This window comes from Camelus ferus, chromosome 5 (assembly GCF_009834535.1).
Source record: "Camelus ferus isolate YT-003-E chromosome 5, BCGSAC_Cfer_1.0, whole genome shotgun sequence".
Classification (NCBI taxonomy): domain Eukaryota; kingdom Metazoa; phylum Chordata; class Mammalia; order Artiodactyla; family Camelidae; genus Camelus; species Camelus ferus.
The window spans coordinates 91,333,147-91,354,681 of NC_045700.1; the positions used below are offsets into that span (position 1 = coordinate 91,333,147).

Below are 21,535 nucleotides of genomic sequence, written 5' to 3' on the forward strand. Positions count from 1 at the left end.
TCATAATATTGACAAAAATGCTTTTCTTCCCAGGAATTCAAAGTTTTTGACTACTGTTGCTGTTTCTATTTTGAAGACTCTAATAAGGGAACTGGTGACCACAGCATATAATTAACAAATGTTATCATAAAGAGAAAGCGTGGTATTTCAAAAAGCTATCAGATACACAGCAATTGAAGAATTTAAAAAATGAAAAAGCAGTGTTAGCCAAGGCTTGGAAACTGCCATTTGCCTCTGGAGGTGGGAGTGTGAACTGATGCAACCTTTCTGGAGGGCACTGTGACACCCGTACCATAAATCTGCAAATGCTCATACTCTCTGACAAAGGGATTCTACTTCTAGAATATATCCTAATAAACTATAAGAATCCATGTGAAAAAATTAGCTAAGGAATGATTATTATGGTGTTATTTATAATAGTGAAATATTTGGAGTAACCTAAATGTCCAACAGGAGATGGACTGTTAAAATTATGATGTATCTCTAAAATGGAATATCATTAAAAATGATTTAGAACATGTTTAATAATCTAGAAAGGTGCCCATATTGTATTGACTAGAAAAGCAGATTCCCAAACGGGATGGTAGTATGATCTTGATTTTGTTTATAAATAGAATTATACATATAAAAATGTAAGCATACATATATATTTGAAAAGGGCCAGAAGAATAATCACCAAAGACATTTCACAGTGCTCGTCGTAATCTGATTGGTCAGATTCTGAGGGAATTTCCCCCTTTTTACTCATATGTGTTTAAAATTTTTTTGCAATAAATGTGTCACTTATGTAACAAGGAAAAAAAAAGTCACTCAAAAAGACATCAGTCCCTCAATGTGCCTACATTTAGAGCAGGAATTTAAAGCATTCACATAAGCACAGGGAATCCTGATGAACTTGAAAAAAGGGCTGAGCTATTTTGTATTCTCTAGATTTACTTGGGGAAAAACCACTTCAATTCATTACATAAATCTATCTTTAAAAAACTCTTCAGTTTCCAAAGAATCACGAATTCAGATTTTTACAGTAGATCACTTTTTAGCATCTCCAAAATTAAAGCACTTACCTGATATTCTAATCTGCCTGGTTATAAAAATAGTCTCTTTTCAGAAATTCCCCTTTTCTTTCCGTAAATCCACATATATGACTCCTAACCAGAATGCTGCTTCCTTTTCCACTGAAGCCATGTCCTATCGAAGGAGTCATCAAAGAAATGTCTGTCTCCCATCAAAGGCAGGTCTCTGAACACCACAAATGTTTCTCTGCCCTCCTGCATGGCTACATCCCACCTATGCTGGCTCAAGTGCCACCTCCTCCACGAAGCCCACCCTCCATCCCATCCCATGGCTGGCTGTATTTGCTCACTCTTAGGATCTCCTGCAGCACTTCACCAGGGCTTCTCTTAAGGCTTGGTCACTTTCTTGGAGAATGAATTCTCTGTCCCTCTGGACTGTGCGTGGAGACAGGACTCAGCCTGACTGATGTCCCCCCAGCCCCTTGCTGTACCTGCAGAGAACTTGTGTATGCTAGAGGCTCAAGACATAGTCACCAAACAGAGGTGGAGTTGGATGAGGCTTGAGAGCAAACACATTCTCTTGGTCTCATCCCAGTGCTTCTTGGTAAGTTACAGTCAAAGAAACATCTGCAAACTCTTTCCTTTCACCCACCAAATACAAACTTCTCTCCTTGCTGCTTAATAGGTGAGTGCACCGATAGCTGAAGTACTGTTATTCCTGGGAGGACATCAGTGTACCAGCAAAGAAGTGAAATTTCACTTTTGTTTCTTTACCTATTTGCTGTTCACCCCTCTCCTGAGCTGACCAGTTGATGCTTCTTTTCCTAATTTTAAAATCGTGTCTCTTTTTTTTCCCATGCAGTGAAAATTGCATGCTAAATTATTGCTATTTCTAATGTGTTGCTCAGCCCTTGGAGTAGCTTTTATTTGTCATGGAGTCAGCAGGATCTCTAAGCCTGTTTCTTTGTTAGGCTCGGGGTAAAGAGGTGGTCCTTATTTGTCTCTCTTTTCTTCCTAACCACAAGGGTCTTTTGAACCTAACTACAAGGGTCTTTGACCCTCAGAGGAGGGTCTTAAGCTCTCCAGAAATACATTCTTCCATTTGAAATTAGCAATTGTTCTTAAAAAAGAAAGAGACTCTAACCTGTCATCAGTTGAGTGTTTTCTGTAAGAACTGATGGATTTTTACCAGGAGAGAGGAGAGCCTTCCTGACACACGGAGTCAGAGAAATGACAGGACAGAAGGGGAAAATGCCTTCCCTGTTGAGAGCACCTGGGAATACACAGTGTCCCTCCCTTAACCCAAGGGCTCTGTTTCAGCACTTCACACGCTGTGAATTTCCATCGACTGTGTGCATGTCTTAAAGTTGGAGTGCTCTAAATTTTCTGTTATTACCAAACCAAAAATCTTCAGGGAACACAGGCTCTTGTACATTACTGATGGGACAGCAAAACTGTCCAACCTCATATGGAAGGGAACTTGACTGTAACTAACAGGGCCACATATATGCAATGGACTGAGGGTCTGTGCCCCACCAAATTCATATGCTGAAACCTTAACCCCTAAGGTGTTGGTATTAGGAGGTGTGGCTTTTGGAAGGTGGTTAGGTCATGAGGGTGGAGTTCCCAGCCTCCGGAACTGTGAGAAATAAATGCTTGCTGTTTATAAGTCACTCAGTCTATGGTATTTTGTTATGGCAGCCTGATCTGACTAAAACAACATGCATTTCCCCTTTGACCCAGCAATTCCATTTCTCAGAATTTACCCTGAAGATATGTCCTGAAATATGAGACAAAGTGTGCCCAAGGTCATTCTTTGTAGCATAATTTTTGATCGCAAATGTGGGAAACAACCTACATACCCACCAAATAAGACTGGTTGACTGCATCATGATTAATCACACAGTGGAGTCTTATGCAGCAGAGCTGAGAATGAGGAAGGTATTTCCCAGCTGGTATGGAGATGTTCCCTGTGTTATGTGAAAGAAGCAAGGTATGGAAACGGACATGCAGTTTGTGAACTAAAGAAGAGGAAGTCTCACAATTGTACACACACTTTCCCCCTTCCCCACCCCCACCCTGAGCAAGAAACACAGGAAAGGAAAAAGAAAAACTAGTAAAAAGGGTTGTTTCCAGAATCGGGGTAGAGGATAAGACCTTTCTGAGTGTCTTTTTTAATACAGTTTTGACTTGTAAACCATGTAGATATTTTACATATTCAAATAATTTTTAAAAATCTTAAAGTATGGGTGGGAAAAACAAATCCTAGAACTGATAATCACCTGAAACAAATGAACCTAAGTAATTGTCAAACTGATAACATAACCACACAGAAAAAGATTCATGTCACTTTTGAATGTAGTGTTCTGTCTTTATGCCATTACTGAGATCTATTCTAGGACTTTAAAAAAGCAAAGACCTTTTAAACTTTACTTAGTAGGTGTTGTGGGCTGAATTGTGTCCCCTGAAAATATATGTTGAACTCCTAACGCCTGGTACCTGTGACTATGACTTGATTTGGAAATAGGGTCTTTGCAGATGTAATCAAGATATGACGATATCATACTGATTAGCCTGTGAATCCAATAACTGGTGTCTTTGTAAGAAGAGGGAAATTTGGACACAGACACAGACGCACAGACGGGAGAACACCATGTGAAGATGCTGGCAAGGCTGCAGTGATGCATCTGCAAGCTGAGGAATGCCAAGGGTTGCCAGCAACCACCTGAAACTGGGAGATTCCCCCCAGTGGCCTTCAGATGGACCATGGCCCTGCCGTGATTCTGGTCCCCAAGACTGTGAGAGAATAATTTCTGTTGTTTTTAAGCCACCCAGTTTGTGGTACTTTCTTACAGCTGCCTTAGGAAACTAATATGGTAGATTTGTTATTGGTTATGGTACAGGTGGAGCAATTGTGAAACTCTTTGTGTATCTGTAGAGCAGAGCATTACCCCACAAGACATTGATGTTGAGAACCAAGGTCCTCGCTGTTAGAAAAGGGAGATGAAAATATGGAAAAGGGAGAGAGAGGAGGAATGCTGTGTGTCAGACTTGAATTGAAAGTATCTGTGTGAACTCACACACACACACACACACACACTCACACGTTTCCTAGCGCTGTCCACTTGAAAGTCCTAGAAGCAATGACCTACTTAGTAGTAATGAGCACACAAAGCCTGCAGATCTTGGTTTCTAAATATCATTCTGCACTAAAAGGGTTTAGGGCTCCTTGGGGAAATGGCTGACTCCAGGTCTGGGACATAGAAATCGTAGAAAGTATCTTCTTATGACAGAAAATAAGGAAGTACTCAAAAGAGGTAAAGGGATATGTCAAGGAACATAGTAGCCAGCTGAAAGGGGCTCCTCCTGGCCAAATCTGTGACAGTTTGAACATCAAAGGGAATAAGACAGTAATGGATTCAACGAACACATTGAATTAAAACAACAACAACAACAACCAACCACCGTGAATCCAGAGTGAAACTCAAAAACAAAATAAAAAAAAACAGGAGGGGTCTTCTTCATAGAAGAATATCAACTAATTTAAGTGGGAAGAACAACAGAACATTCCCATTTTGCAGTCCCCAATGCAATGGTCGATTCAGGAAGGATCATTAAGAGACGTTAGAAGCCACTGAGTGAAAAGTTAATAGGAAAGAGGATATTTACTTGGTCTTAAATGATCACTTAACAGATGACTTACTTGTTGCAAAAGGGAAAATGTACCTTTACTTCAGAGCAATCTGGCAGCTTCAGAATTAACCAAATGGTCAAATTTAGCACCAGGAATAGCGGGCCCACTGACATTAGTGCCTTTGGATGGGGTACAGTTTGGAGCACATGCCACCTGGATGCATTCTTGCTAAAAATGTTTAACCTGAATCTAACCCAGTGTCTGGCCCTAACTTCCAGTTTAAAGGAAATAAAGGGAGTAAAGGAACAGGTTAAAACACTGCATGAGGAAGCAGGCAGACAAACCCTCAGGGGGGCCATTCTGCAATTGATAAGCACAATTTCACAAAATCAGTCATAGAAAAAATGGGGAGACTGTTTAGATGATAGGAATCTAAAGAGACCGAACTGACAAATGCAGTGCTCGAAACCTGATTAGACCTGGGTTCACAAATTCCATCTGTAAGAGACATCTGGGGACAAATGGGAGAGATTTGAAAATAGACTGGATATTAGGTAGATTATGGAATGATCGTGAATGTTCTTAGGGGTGATAAAAGCATTGTGATTGTGTGGAACATCCTTATTCTTAGAAGCTTTATGCTGGCTTTTCAGTGGTGAAGTGTTAGGATACCTGCAATTTACTTTCATTTGGTTTAGTGGAGACAGAGGAGGGAGAAAGAGAGACGTGCAAATATGCAGGGTATTAATGATTTTTTGAGTCCAGGTTGAGGGTATGTGGGAGTTCATTGTACTTTTCTTTCAAATTTTCTGTATGTTTAATTTTTTTCTTCATAAAAATTTGGGGGAAAGGAAAAAAGTATTTAGAGAAATAGCACCTTTGGTTTAAAGAACTGTATTAATTTTAAATGCACTCAGATGTAAGGTTTAGAATATTGAGTTACGGGTGGTATAAAGGCTGAGGGAAGGAAGTGGACTTCGCTAGTCACCCTGCCAAGCTGGGGAGGCCCCCCTGGAATGTGAGCCCCAGGAAGGCAGAGCTTTTGCTCTCCTGTGCCCTCTGCTGACCCCCTGGTACCTAGAGAGCCTGGATCATAGTAGTGCCCTACGAGCATCCATCTGACGCAATGATGTGTAAACAGCTCAGTGATAAACACCTTTGCCTGATTTCTGGTGATTTTTTCAGTATAGATTCTTGCTCAAGGATTAAGGGCATTTGTACTTCTTTTCACATATTTCATTAAATTACTAAAGTTTGTTTTTTTTTTTTTTTACCAGTTTACACTCAACCAGTGTCTCTCTTTGTGCACTCTTTTTTTCTTGTGTGTGTGTGTATACACACACACACACATATATATATATATATATATATATATATATATATATATATATATATATATATATATATATATATATATATAATTGAGGTATAATCGGTTTACAATGCTGTGTCAATTTCTGGTGTACAGCATAATGCTTCAGTCATACATGAACATACATGTATTCGTTTTCATATTCTTTTTCACCATAAGTTACTATAAGATACTGAATGTAGTTCCCTGTGCTGTACATCTCTCTGCACTCTTTCCAGCACTTAGTATTAGAATTTTAAGCATGTTGCCAATTTGATACATGAAAAATGATTATCTTTTTCTGTTTTGCATTTTTCTTGCATTTCTTTCTTTACTCATGAAGTTGTTTTTGTGTGTGTGTGTTTCTGATTGTTTTGAATTTTTCTTTTGTGAATAATCTTTTTGAAACCATGAGTAATCATTAGTCAAATGCATTTCACCTGCCTTTTTCACTCATCAAGGTCATTTTCAGACTTTCATGTCCTCCAAATGGCACTTAGTCTAAACAATAAGATGTTTGCCCCACTTGTTGGCCAGGAACTCGGAATCAGCTGCCTGTAGTTTGAGCTGAGCTGAGAGTCAGCTGGGTCTAGTTCAAACGGGGCTGGTGAAGACTGGATAGGACCGCAGAACCTCCAGCTGGGCACGCGGAAGTGTCCACTCAGCGACCCTTTGATGTCAGAGGGCGGAAAACTCCACCCTCCAATGATGCTAAGTGCTTCCATTTTTGAAGGTGCCGAGGCCTGTGACTTGGTTACATCTGTGCAGAATGCCAGTCACCACACCTTCCAGTCACCTTCCCCACGCGCCCCACGCGCCCCACAGCACGGACCTCCCTACTTCTTTATAAACCCTCTCTTTGCTGCGAACCTTGGCATCTCAGCGTTTTGGCTGGCTGCACGTCGGGCAAAACGAACCTGGTTCAGTAATGTTTTTCTATTTTTTGCTTGTTTTAATTCTAGGATTTATATGGTTTTCTAATGGATCTGTAAATTCGGCGTGCTTTTTTTGTGTAAGTTTTTAAACATGGCCTACTTTGTAGGAAAATAACACTTCTAACAGATGTGTGAGTGGAAGATTCGGTGAGGTTGGATGATGCTGAATGATGGGCAGTGGGGTCAGCTCTGTGGCCGCTCTTTCTCCCCGCCCCCGCCCTCCCTGTCCTGGGACTCCTGGCCCTGCTTTCCCACCCTAGTGTGGGGCAGGGGGTTAGGCCTGAAGATGAGGATCTGGGGTAGGGCAGAGAAGGGCCTCACAGGATCTTTTGGTCCAGCCCCTGTCTACAGTCAGGCTAGAGAGTTCTATTCTGATTTTACAGAAAAGACAACCATGGGCAAGACCTCTGTCCGTGGACACCTGCTGTTCCAGGACCACATGGTGAGGAGAGGGTCAGGGGAGGTTCTTCAGTCCTGACGGTTGCTGTGACCTCAGGTCACTTCCAGGTGGTCCCCTCACCACTTCCTGCCCCCCTACCCTTGTCTGAGACACTTTGTTCTGAAACTGTCACCATCAAAACCAGACTTGCCTTGTCATCTGGTTCAGCCTCATTCTCACTAACACGTGATTGACTTCACTGCATGCTTCAGAAAAAAAGAAAGGCAGGAAAGCTGACAAATGTACATCAGCTGCACCTGTTTGGTAATTAATCGATTCCACTAGTGACTGTTGAGCGTCCTCTCTCTACTGAGCCCCTATGGATGACCAGGCCTTGGCACCACCGTGGTGCCCACCACGTGGCTGCCTGTTTGACTTCAAGTGACTCTTCTATGCAAACCCCAAAACGTCAAACAACACAACGCTGATAATAATATACTGATGGTTTCTAAAAAGACTGATCTTTGCAGGCACATTATTTCTTCTATAGTCTCTGAAGTATTTGTTTTATTGACTTCCACATAATAGAGGCCTAGTAAAAACTTCTTGAAAAATTACTGGGTCAATTATATATTTAGAGTTGTAAATATATTTTCTTTGTTTAAAAGTTAATTATGGGAAAGAAAGAATTTCTTTACAAATCTGATAACTTTAAAGGGAAATTTCAGTAAGACGTGGCATCTTTATTTTTCTCTCTTCAAGGAGGCTGGGTTTTAACACGAGGTGTCCTAAGTCTGATTCCCTAAAGATAGAGTAGAGTGCAGGTGATTCATTAAGGAGGCGCTCCCGGGAGAATCGAGCAGGGTGATGGGGTGGGGGAAGCAGGATGGGGAGAAGAAATGCCAATTAGGAGAGTGGTTTCAGGCAGAGCCCCTGTCTCAGCAGCTCGCACCAGGGCTCTGGAACAAACTGCCCTTTGGTGACAAGGAAACTGAAATTTTGTACTTTGGCAAACCAGTCATTGCCTGAGGGCTCTGTGTGTGTGTGTGTGTGTGTGTGTGTGTGTGTGTGTGTGTAGTGGGTGACAGCAGGCAAACTCCCAGGCAGGGGAACAGGAGAAAGGCAGATGAGGTCAGAGTGACCTGATGCCAAGCATTCTGCCCAGCATGTGGTATATATGAATAGAATTTACCTTCTAGCCTAGTTTATTGAATGTTCCAATGTGTTAGTTATCTATTGCCATGTAACAAATAGCCCCAAGACTTTGCAGCTTACAGCAATGTTTATTCTCTCACATAGCTTCCTTGGGCCTGGAAGCACATGGTTCTTTCATGGGGCTGCAGTCCAGTTGCTGCCAGGCCTAGAGACCCCACTTCCAAGCTTGATCACTGGCTGTTGACAGGAAGCCTCAGTTTCTCCCCATCCCAGCCTTTCCATGGGCTGCCAAGTGTCCTCATGACATAGAATCTGACTTCCTTAGAGCAGGTGACCCACAAGAGGGAGAGACAAATGCCCACTGCCTTTTATGATCTTGACTCCAATTCATACACCATTATGCCCACCTATCAGTTAGAAGTGGTCACCAAGTCCAGCCCACACCCAATGGGACGGCATGAATACTGGAAAGCAGGGTCACTGGGGGCCATGGAGGCGGGGTCTTCTAGGTGGGCTACCCCACATTCCTTCAGCTTTTTTGCCAGAAAATTCTGAGGACGACCAGTGTGGCTGTCTCATTTTGTGTTTGGCACTCACCAAAGCCAAGACTCTAAAGTAGACAGGGACACTGGATCTTTTCTGCTGAAGCTGCTGTCCCTTTAGCCCTCTCTGGTGTGCTGGGGTTACCCTCTGGCAGCATGGGGTTACCCTCTGGCAGCATGGGGTTTCCTTAATGCACTCTCCCAGGCACTTCCTGTGTCCCCCTTTAGATGCAGCAGACTTTCTATAAAATGAACTGCCTCTGATTTGATGTTCGGCCTTGAACCCAAATCCAGCATCTCGTTTCTCTGGTTCACACATAGGTTCTCTGCTGTCTCCCCAGGCCGGGCGTGATGGCCTTGTCTTGGCTGGCACGTGGCTTTGCAACCTGGGAAACCCTGACTTCTGGCATAGTAATTAAACTTGGCCAAAATAGAGTGTGCGATTATTCTGCAGAGGAGAGTCAAGATCTTAATTTGGAGGTTTTATAATTGTATGACTGGCAGTGTCAGGATTTAGGAGGCAGGCAGTGCCAATTACCCTCGTCAGAGAGAAACGAGTGGGGAGGTCTGGCACTCCCTTCCAGGAGTGCCTGCTCCTGGTGCCACCAGGGTGCCCAGGGCCACATCACTCGCTCTTTTCTTTCTCTCTGGCCTGCACCTCCTACCCTGTTTCCTCTGTGTGATGGAAATTCCAGTGCATTGTTTATGGGCAAGAGACATCATTTCTCCCATGGGTTCTTGTATAGTGACTTGCTCAGTGGTATTGCTGTAGTCAGTGTGACAGAAAATTGAGAGGCAGGTTTTTATGGTATCTTTTTAAAAGTTGAAGTAGAGTTGATGTATAGTATTAGTTTCAGGTGTACAACACAGTGATTTGATATTTGTACAGATTATACTCCATTTAAAGTTACTGTAAAACGTCGGCTATCTTCTCTGTGCTGTACATAACATCCTTGTCTCATTTATTTTATCCCTAGTAGTTTGTATCTCTAATCCCCTCCCTCAACTGGCAACCACTAGTTTGCCCTCTGTATCTGTGAGTCTAATTTTGTTATATTCATTTGTTTATTGTTTAGATCTCACATCTAAGTGAAAATATACAGTATTTGTTCTTCTCCGTCTGGCTTCTCTCTTAACGTAAGCCAGAGGGAGGATGTTGAAGTGAGGCTTAGTGGAGGCTTTGCTGCTACAGTTGAAAGATGGATGGAAAGCACCAAAAGATATGTCCAAGCACAGAGGCCTGTGAGGGCCTGGTGCTGAGCACACGGGCCTGGTGCCGAGCACACGGGCCTGGTGCCGAGCAGAGACCAAACCCAGGTTACCGAAGGATAAATGGGCTGCAAAACCCCCAGCCACCTCCAGGAGGGCTCTGTTGGAGACAGGCCAGGGCTCACGCCTTGCCTCCAGCAAGTACCTGGAATGTGTGTGCTCTGCGTGGTGAATAAGGCAGGTCTTTAAAAATAAAGCCAGGGTGGAGGGTATAGCTCAAGTGGTAGAGCACATGCTTAGCATGCGTGAGGTCCTGGGTTCAATCCTCAGTACCTCTTCTAAAAATAAGGAAATAAATAAACCTAATTACACCCCCCCCAAAAAAAACCTACATAAATAAATCACTCTTTAAAAATAAAGCCAGAGTAATGTTAATGGAAACTGGAAATATGACTATAAATCCAAGGACGATACGTAAGAATCATGTAACAGAAGAATTAATATGATTCAAGATAACAGACATTTATCAAGTACCTACTTTGTGGCAAGCGTCATTTTAAATGTCTCGCATACGTTCTTTTATTGATTTATCATAACTGTAAAGGAGGGTAATACTCATAAACTTCAGAAGCTTTTTGCTCCTTGGCCTTCACTTTATTCCTGCCCACTGCTTTCGCCACCAGTTGACTCAAGTTTCAGGATTTCTGGCAGATGATCTATCATTGCATCTAATACCTTTGTATTAATTACTCTCACAGTGATTACTGTTTTTCCAATCATAGATTAGAAAACTTCACATGTCAGTTTCTACAAGAAAATCGTGTTATTTGCCAAACAACATTTGGGGGGTTTGTCTTTTCTTACTTAGCCATCGTTTTGCTGGAAAGTCTTGGCAACATAATCAATTGCCTTGATCTGCCTACCTTTGAAAAGGAATTAGTGTATCTACCAATATCTTGATATTGATGTTTAAAATCTGAGACTGCTACTCCTACACAACCAACATGCTCAAAGCGAATGAATGAGAAATAGTAAATCAGGCCAGGGAATAGCTGATATACATCCTTTTATGAAAATTAAGTGGGACAAAATTCTCAGCAGCCCTGCCTAGCAGTGATGTCCCCAGAGCCAGAATCTTCCCTAGAAGAGCCCTTCTGTGTTTGCTCCAAGACATGGAGCCAGTCAAAGCCAGAGTTCTTTCCACGGAGCAGGACTGAGGTGATTGGGCCTGGAAACCTTTCAAAGCAGGAGTGCATCAGAGCCCCACCACTAAAGCCCAGACATGGGCTCCTGGACCATGGGCTTTAGGGCACTGGGGCTTTTGGGGAAGTTTCCAGGGAAGTGATTGCTAAATGTCCCCCTGAGTCACCAAATAAAGACTTTTCTGATAGAAATCAGCACTTAGAACAGTGGAGGTGCTCAATAAATATTCATTAGATGAATAAACACATAAATAAATGGATTCCTCTGGTTTGCAGGGGTAAGGCATCTGCTAAGAGTAATGATTTTTGTTTTAGAGCAGCTAACCACAAAAATAATTTCATTCCTCCTGTTGATATACAGATAGCACAACAGACTGTCTATAAAGGCAACTGTTGATTTGTCATCAGGTCTGCCATGTACAACAGCTCAGGCTGGGCACTGCCCAACTCCAGGGTGCCCTCTAGAGTTAGGCCCTGGAATCACATCCTTAAATTAAACTACTTCATTTTCAAATCTATGATGGGGAGACATGCATCCAGGTCATTCATTTATTCATTCATTCATCAACTGTCTTAGGCCTGGGGATATGATTGTGAACAAAGATACCCTGAGCTAGGTATTATCTAATAGAAAAGATAAGTTGTCAGGAAATTATAAATTAGTATATATAATGGGATATTACATGGTGCTATGGGAGCTTAAGAACGGAGTTTCTAATGCAGTCTAAGGCAGGAAGTGTGAAGGAGGGATGGGGGGTCAGAGAAGGCTTCCTGGAAGAAGCTAAGTGAGACCTGAAGGATGAATAGAAACTACCAGGCAGCAGTAGTGGGTGGGGGAGCAGCAGGTGCAAAGGCCTTGAAGTGAGAGCGCTTTTAAATCATAGAGACGTAATAACCGGTAATGCGTGTCAGATAGTGATCATTGTTCTCAGCACTTTATAGAAACTAACTTACTGTTTTCTTCATAGTGCTTCCAGTGAGTTAAGCATTGCTGTTATCCCAATTTAAAGATGCATAAACTGAGGCAAAGCAAGCCTGAGTAACTTGCCTAAGATCATGCCTAGTAAATAATGGAGCAGGAGTCAAACTTGGAAGTCTAGATCAAGAAACTGCAGCCTTTTTTCCCTGTCAAAATACTTTTTTTTTTAACGTTTTGAAAGAATCGCACATGGTAAGTAGAGTACAAAGAACTTTTCTTTTTTAACTTTTACTGAACTTGAAAGATTAGTTGCTGACCTGATGTCCCTTCATCTCCAAATACTTTTTAGTGTTTCTTTTCTGTGACCAAGCACTAGCTCCTCGGTGACCAAAATACAAGCACCAAAATCAGAAAGTTGACTCTGATACACTATTGCCAGCGGGTACTCAGACTCCATTCAGATTTCGCCTGTTGTCCCAATAACGTCCTTCACAGCAAAAGGATCCAATCCGGGGTCACCCCTTGTGTCTAGGTGTCTAGCTGCTTTGGTTTCTTTCAGTCTAGTGCAGCTCCTCATCTTTGCTTGGGATTTGTAACTTGACACAATGATTACTGGCCAGTTACTTTGTAGACTGTTTCTTGATTTGTTTTTTCTGAGGTTTTCTATGATTAGGTTCAGGCTTTGCACCTTGGGCAGCCCACCTTGCTTAGTTTGCTAGGGGTTTGAATTTGACAAAAAAAAATGAAACCACACTGTATGTATTCTGTGAGCTACCCTGGGGACAGACGCAGTTTATTGTGTTTGTGCTGAGCCCTGTTCGTGTGTCTTCTGGTTTCATACTCAGCTCCTCTCCTTTATAGTACAAGGTGACTGAGGCTTGGGAGGAGTAAGAATTTCTGTACCCAAAACCACGGACTGTATGAGGACAGCCCTGCTCTGAACCTCTCTGTCTCTTGCCTGTATGAGGATCCCCTGTGCCCCTAAGGGGAGGTCTTGAAGGCAAGAAAAATAGGCTTCCTGGGTCCACTGCCCCCACTCCCACATCCTCCCCAGAGCCAGCCCATCAGGTACATTTTTTTAAATTAAGAATTCAAAAGAATTAGAAAAAATATAACCAAAAAGATATGGGGTTATGACTAACAAAGAAAACAGAACAATTAACATTATACGTAAGAGATAGAAGCAAGGAAATAGTAATTTAAGAACAAAATTAGGTTACTGAAAAGTTATGATTATATATAAACAATCAAGCAAACAAAAGGACATATAAAGGATTATAGCTTAAAAAGAAATAAACAGTGCTAGCTTCAACAGCACATATACTAAAATTGGAACGATACAGGGAAGATTTGCATGGCCCCTGGGCAGAGATGACACGCGGATTCGTGAAGCATTTCATATTTTTTGGTTACCAAAGGGGAAAGGGGGCAGGGGAGGGATGAATTAGGAGTTTGGAATACAAACTACGGTATATGAAATAGATAAGCAACAAGGTCTTACTGTAGAGCAGAGGGAACTGTATTCAGTATCTTGTAATAACCTATAATGGAAAAGATTCTGAAAAAGAATACATATACATATATATATATAACTGAATCACTTTGCTGTACATCGGAAACTAACAACATTGTAAATCAACTATACTTCAAAAAAAGATGAAAGCAAAAAAAAAAAAAAGTTAATTTACATACCCCCAGAAGCTTAGAGGTTTAAACAGTAAGATAAAAACAGAATAAAAGTGGAGGCAGGGAAAGGGAAGGATTTGATGTTAAAGCAAATTCAAAAGAAGTGTAGTTTAATCATGGCAATAATCATAAAGGTAAAAAGGAAAACATTGAAAAGGTGGTTAAAATGGAGAAGGAGGAAGGTAAAAGGGTAAAGTAAGGAAGACTACAAATTAAAAGAATGATTGGTAAAATAAACTAGAACAACCAAATTAAGGCAAAATAAACCTGGAAGGACAATTTAACAAGTGAGAAGATATCAAAGGTTTAAAACACCAAAGATACAATTGTGTCGGTAAAATCCATGCATCACAGGATAATTAACGTTACGCATAAAGGGTAGAACCAAGAAAATAGTAATAGTGCTTGTTATTATTACTTTCATGTTGATGTTATTATTTCAAAGGTTAAAGGAGTTAGCAAGTCCAAGAGGCTGTCCATTTAACCCCTTAACGCCTGAGTTCTTTGCAAGTTCCCAAGCCTCCGTCTGGTCCCCTCTGAGCCAGGCAGGAGAAGGGAGAGCTGGGGCCATGCCCATCTCAAGGTCACCCTGAAAAAGCCTCTTGCCCTGCAACCCATGTCAAGTCCTGGTGGGGACATGGGGTATACGCTCCTTCAATTTCCTAAAGGGAAGAAAAGTTTAGAGCTGCTGAAAATAAGATAGAGCTGTCAAAAGTATATGAAATTAGCTACATAAACTGTGAAACAGAAGTCACGGTTCTATTTGTTCAGAGACAGTGTTAAGAATAGAAACAATTTCAGAGAGAGAAAAGCTGAACCTCTTCAGTTACCATGTGCAAGTGGCCTGAGATCCCTTAACTGCTCTAGTGTCCTTTGTTGCACAGACTGGGTGGGCACCACCAGGCTTCAGCCGATGCCCAGGTAGAGGGATGCCCGAGAGGAAGTTAATTTATGATACTCTATTTGCATTTCTATTGCTGAGGCTCCTGGCTGGCTCTTCTGTCTTACTGGGGGCGGTGGAAAAGTGGGTTATCTCCAAAAGGCAGCTGGGCAGGCAAACCCCTCAGCATTAGAGCCACTACATTCCTGCCTGGGCTGTGGGGAGGAGTGACCTGTCCTGGGGACGTTGTGACCTGGCTTTGTGAGAGCCTTGGTCCGCACAGTCCTGGGCCACTACTGGACCAGTCAGCAGAGGTGTGCCTTCCAGGGGTCTTCAGTCTCCCAGGCTGCAGCCTCTGCCCAGGGAACCTCTCTGCCTCTGCACATATTAAATGCTGCTGGTGGGTCAGATGTGTGCTAAGTGCTCAGGGGGAACAAAACTTGGCATGGTCTTGCCTTCAAGGAACTATAGTTGACACCCCTTAGGCCACCATCATCAGTGATGGGAGCTGATGATTCTGCCCAGCCTCCAGGAAAAGGAGATGCAGGCAGGGGGGTCGGGGTGGGGACTGGAGGGTCTCTTTATTTCCATTCCTGTCTTTTGAGCTTAAAAAAAAAAGCTTGCAAAAATAAGCTTTTTATTATGGAAAATCTCAAACGTATACTAAAGTAGACAGAAAAGTGTAATGAACTTCCCCAACACAGATCACCAGCCTCAACAGTTATCATCTTCCATCTCTGCTCCTACCCACGCCTTCCTGGGCCTGGATAATTTTGAAGCAAATCCCAGACATCGTATCATTTCATCCAAAATATTTCAGAATGTATCTCTAAAAGAAAAAAGACTTTAAAAATAACCGTAATACCTTTGACATGCCTTAAAAAATTAACAGTTTCTTCATATCATCAAATATCTCATTCATGTTCAAATTTCCCTGATTGTTTTTGAAACTTTCCCTCCCAGAGAAGGGAAACAGTGTTTGTTTGAAACAGGATTTGTGTAAGGAAGGTCTATACATTGCAGCTGGTTGTTGTTGCCTGAGTCCCTTTGAATCGCTGTCTCACATTCTTTTTCCCCCCTTGCACTTGGTGGAGAAATTGGGTCATCCGTCCTGTTTGGATTTTGCTGACTGCCGCCGCACTGTTGTTTTACTCATTCTCTCTCGTGTGTTTCGTATAAATTGGTAGATCTAGAGGCTGATTAGAGTCAGCCTCTAATTGCTTCAGCTCCTATATTGCCCCAAATGACTAATGGCAAAACCTGAAAACAACTTCCTTGAATAAAAGAGGCAGCCCTCACCCTGCAGTTTCTTGTGTTTACAGATTGTAAAGACTGTGAGGCTCTCCTAGTTGGGTTGTCAACCCAACCCAGCATTTATGAACATCTGACGAGCTGCCCGCGGGGTTACAATTCATGGAACTTGCATATTTCCATGGAAACATGTACCGTTTCCCATATGGAAACTTGTCCTTGCCCCGTATCAGCATTCAAAGGCTCACAGTGCCATGCATGGGTCTTTGATGGCCAGTGAGGGGTTTCATGGCAAAGATCATTTTGGAGATGGATCCAGGGATAATAGTCACACTATTTGATGACTTGAAAGGTCTGGCTGGACCAACTAGAGCAGAGCTGTTAGCACTTAGTGAGACGGCTCCTGGCCACCCCTTGAGTGTCAGGACTGGGGTGACTCTAATGTTTAATGCAGGTGGACCATCCATGGAACAGCGAGGAGCTCCTGCCATTCCCTCAGGGCACTGCCAGGAGAAGACAAAGGTATTTTCAGTCAGAAGGTCAGTGGACAAATATTTTAAGAGGCATCAGCCTGACTCAGTTCATATAGAAAAATTGCCCCATGTGAAGTTTTATAATGCAGTTTAATTTTATACAGAAATGTCAATTCATAAAAGCATGTTTGAGTTCTATTTTCTTGTGGGTGTGTGGGAGCGTTTATGTGTGTATATATATATTTATCAATTCGGTACTTTTATGGTAAGCAATGATCTCTGGGACTAGACCCCTGATTTGTGACATTACATGTAAAGACCTGACTTACAGTGCCTGATTTGAGAGGACACTCAAGGGACCAATCTGGTGATGGACCGGGGGTGCATCTGGGCTTTACCCCCTGTGGGCAAGTTAACAGGAACAGCCTCCTCACAGCCAAGTTTACCCTGGGAATACCTCCATCTGGGGCAGCCTGGGGAGTGGGAGATCATAGAGTGGAGTCGAAGCCTCTGGGTTCATGGTCTGGCTGTCTTCCTAGCTGGGCAAACTCAGGCTAGTTACTAACTTTTGTTGAGTCTTATTTTTCCAACCTGTGAAATGGGAACAACATGAGAGAATTTAAAGGCACTCAGCAGACATTAGTTCCCTTCCTGTGCCTCTTCTAGTACATCTGTCTGTAGTAATTGTGTCCCCTCCTGCTGCACTGCCCAGCAGCAACGTGAGCCCCTGCTTGCTGGTATATGGAAGAGGACTTGCAGGACATCCTTAGGTGAGCTGCAGACAATTCTAGAACATGTGGGGACAGGGACTAGCCACTAAGGACAACACCGCAAGCTTCATATCAACCACCCAAACGTCTAGCAGAGGGAGGGCTGGTTCCTGAGCCATCTGAGGCTCAGAAGTCTTTATTCCTCTAATCTAGCCTCCAGCCCCTGCTGTTTTAACGTCTGCTGCCTCTAACCTCAGCCAAGTCCCCTCTGGCATTCTCTTGTGTGGGAGGCCCAGACTCTAACTATATGAGATATGTTTTGGTGCCTGGCTCTCCTTCACATGCTTCTCAAAGATTCTCCCCCACACAGTTCCCTCTGAAATTAGGACTGGCCTCATTAAGCCTGCCTCCAGTTCTTTTAGCTGTTTGGCCCAGAGCTAAACACCTGACCCAAAGATGGCCAACCTGATTCTTTTCCTTATAAATTCTAAGAGACACGAAAGTCCCCATTGGCTGTGGGGAGCCAAGCTGAAGGGTCATACTGGCAATGGCTGCCATTTTGGGTCCTGTGCAAGATGACAGGCAGAAGAAGGTGGTCTGAGAGAGCAGGAGAAGAGAGCAGTCCACAGAGAGCAGAAAGGAGTGGGCCTCATGGCCCCCGAGAAAAGGAGAAAGTGACTATTCATGGCTTTTCCATTCCTGTAGGGTTGGGTTTCATTTCTTATACTTGGATTCTCTGGGATTCCAGCATCCTTACAATATGCCCTTTTAACTTGAACAAGTTTGGGTAGACTCTGATCTTTGCAATCAAAGCAGCTGTGACCAGGGAATGAGACAAGGATTCCTACTCTAACCACTTCTTTCAGTATTATCGTGGAAGTCCTCACCAGTGCAATAAGTCAGGAAAAAAACAATTAGAAGGTGTGATGGTTGGAAAGAAAGAGCTAAAACTATCTTTATTCACAGTTGGCAGGGTTATGTGCACGGAGAACCCACAGGAATATACAAACAGAACTGACAAGTGAACTTATCAAGGTCACAGGATACTGGGTGAACATGTGAAGATTAACTGTATTTATGCATACTACCAATAAATAATTGAAAAACAAGACTACAAAACACTGTCGTTTAAAATAGGATCAAAACCATTCAATGCATAGGAACAAATATAATTAAAATGTTTAAATTTTATACTTCTGTACTAAAAACTATAAAATCATTGCTGGATTAATTTAAGGAATATCTAAATAAGTGGAAAATTAGGGCATATTCACAGATTAGCATCTGAAACGGTTCAGTTTTCGGGTGTTAATGATCTCCAGATTTATCCATAGAGACAATGCGATCTTAACCAAGTTATAACCAAGCATACCAAAAGTAACCAAGCACACTTTTTTTGGGAATATACATTGACAAACTAATTTCTAAAATTTGTATGGAAATGCAAAGTACTTAAAATAGCCAAGACAATCTTAAAAAAAAAACTAAGTAGGAGGGTTTACTCTACCAGATTTTAAGACTTAGCATAAAGCTACAGTATTTAAGACAGAGTAATATTGGCATAAGGAAAGACAATTAGATCAATGAAACAGAATAAAAGCCCAGAGAAGACCAATGTGTCTGCCATCAGTGGATTTTTGGAGAAACAAAATCAAAACCAAACAAAACACCAATGCAATTCATTAGGGGAACAGAAGGTCTTTTTAATAAATGATGCCAGAGCAACTGGATATCCATACGGACTATAGACCTAAAAGTGAAAGCTAAAAGCATAAAACATAAGAAAAACATAGGAGAATATATTTGACTTTGATGTTGTCAAGTCTTTCCTAGAATGGAAAAGGACAAATAAAAAATTGATAAGACAGTCTTCATCAAAGTTTCTCCTCATTAAAAGGCAGGAAAACTAAAAGACAAGCCACAGACTAGTAGAACATATTTGCAATACATTTATCTGACCAAGGGCTTGGAGTCAGGCTATATAAAGAATCCTATAAATTAATAATTTAAAAATGGGCAAAAGACTTGAGCAAGAACTTCATAGAAGATAATATATGAATGGCCAATAAACATGAAAATATGCGCAACATCATGAGTCATCAGGGAGATACAAATTAAAACCACCATGAGGACCTCAAAGTATCAGAATGGATGCCATTACAAAGACTGACAATTCCAAGCACCGGTGATCTAGAGTAACTGGAACTTTGATATCTTGCTGATAGGAGTGTAAAATAGTCAATCATTTTGAGAAATATGTATTTGGCTGTTTTGAATAATGTTAAAATAGGGGTTTATTTAAGACCCAATGCTTCCACTCCTGGTTATACACCCTGGAGAAGTGAGTGCATACATCCACAAAAAGACTTGTCTAATAACATTAATAGCAACGTTATAATAGTCAAAAACTGGAAACAGTACAAAATTTCATCAACTGAAGGATGGATAATAAATTGTGGTAATGCTTCTCAGCAATAAAGAACAATCTGATACACGTATGTTGATGAATTTCAAATATTATGTTGAACAAAGTATGAGACACCATAGACAACACATTACGTGACCCCATTTTATGATGTTCCAGAGCCAGGAAAATTAATCTAATTGTGACAGAAGTCGAAAGTTGGTTCCGTCTGAGAGGGTTGGGTATTGACAAGGAAAGGGTCTTAGCCTCATGGCTAATGTTCTAGATCTTGGTCTGGTTGATGGTTGAGTGTATATGTACATAAAAGTTCATTGCTATGGACTGAATTACACCCTTCTCCCAACAAACTCATCTGTTGAAGTGCTAACCCCACAATGTAATGGTATTTGGAGATGGGGCCTTTGGGAGGTAATTAGGTTTAGATGAGGTCATGGGGTGGGGGGAGAAAAGAAAAAGACCAGAGCTCACATTCTCTCTCTCTCCACTGTGTGGGGACACAGCAGGAGGGTGGCTGTCTGCAAGCCAGGAAGAGAGACCTCCCAGAACCTGACCATGCTGACACCTTAACCTAGAACTTCCAGCCTCTAGAACTGTGAGAAACCGATTTCTGTTGTTTAAGCACCCAGTCTGTGGTATTTGTTATAGCAGCCCAAGCCAACTAATACATTCATTAAGGTTTGTACATTTTGCTATATAATGTAAAATTTCCTTCAGTTAAGTACTACCAAAATTGCCTTTATGAAAGCACTGGCTATAGTGACAGTTACATAAAGAGGGATAAAATATTTAGGGCCCAGCATAAGATAACACTAGTCCTTCAGTTGCTTCCAGTCATTGTACAACATAGGGTTCTTCTCCTTTTTTTTTTTTCCTTTGTCAAACTTAGATCATGAAACTTGCATTTACACGCACAAATCAGCAAGGAGGCAGAGAATTATTTCCCTGGCTTAGAGCAAAGGGGGCTTCAACAGGAATGGATGGCTAATGGCATTGGGAAAGTGACCATGGAAACTGAATCAGAGATGCTCTGTGTCAACCATGGCACTTTATATGAGGGACACAGTGTAATGAGATAAGGGTACAGAGATGTGGGCAAGAGCAGGGATTAAATTACTTTAATAAGATCTGAGTCTCTGATTGCAAGATGCTAGTGAATGAGGAGTGAGCAGAAGAGAATGGACAGCCCATACTAGTGGTACCCCAGACATCTCACATCAAACAAACAGTGATGGGGTAGCTCCTTAACTCTCAAATGGTAATGTTTCCAGGAGAAACTCTTATTTTGGATTTTATCTATGAAAGCAGTAACTCAAAACCCTGGGAGCCCAACAGCTCATCAGGAAAGCTTTTCCATAGCAGGTCCATTGTGGCTTACCTGGCCACAAATGTCCAGCTCAGAAAATGTAATAGAAACATCACAGTGGGGCTCCTGAGACTGACCTAGAGATACTCTCCAAAACCTCTGTCCTCACTAAGCCAAGACAGAAGCAAGCACAGGTAGCTTCTTCAGTAAAGCTGGACTCTGTGGGGAGCAGACAGGAGCGGGTACCATCTTTCCCTCAACTCCTTGCTTCAGTGTACTCTGTGGGTTGGCACGACCTGCCCAGCCTTGGGGTAAATCTCAGGTAGACCATGTGCAAAGCTTTTCCGGTCACTCTTGTGTTATAAATGGTCTCTTTTGCTGGGTATAAAAAGTGTGCCTCAGAGCTGTTTAAGAACTCCAACTCCCTCCCCTCGTCCAGGCCCCCCACAGCTGGGAAGTCTCTGCTTT

At 42.1% G+C, this 21,535-nt stretch overlaps 2 protein-coding genes and 1 non-coding gene across 5 annotated transcripts in view; 2 read left to right on the forward strand and 1 right to left on the reverse strand.

Annotated features, from left to right (window-relative positions):
• The window catches only part of NGEF (neuronal guanine nucleotide exchange factor), a 101,339-nt gene that overhangs the window by 44,932 nt on the left and 34,872 nt on the right, over positions 1–21,535 (reverse strand). The window lies entirely within an intron of this gene.
• NEU2 (neuraminidase 2) overlaps positions 1–21,535 on the forward strand; it is an 82,614-nt gene that overhangs the window by 6,324 nt on the left and 54,755 nt on the right. The gene's annotated exons all lie outside the window — the stretch shown is intronic.
• LOC116663935 lies at positions 13,639–13,745 on the forward strand. The gene has a single exon (XR_004320291.1). It is a non-coding gene; the product is annotated as a U6 spliceosomal RNA (small nuclear RNA).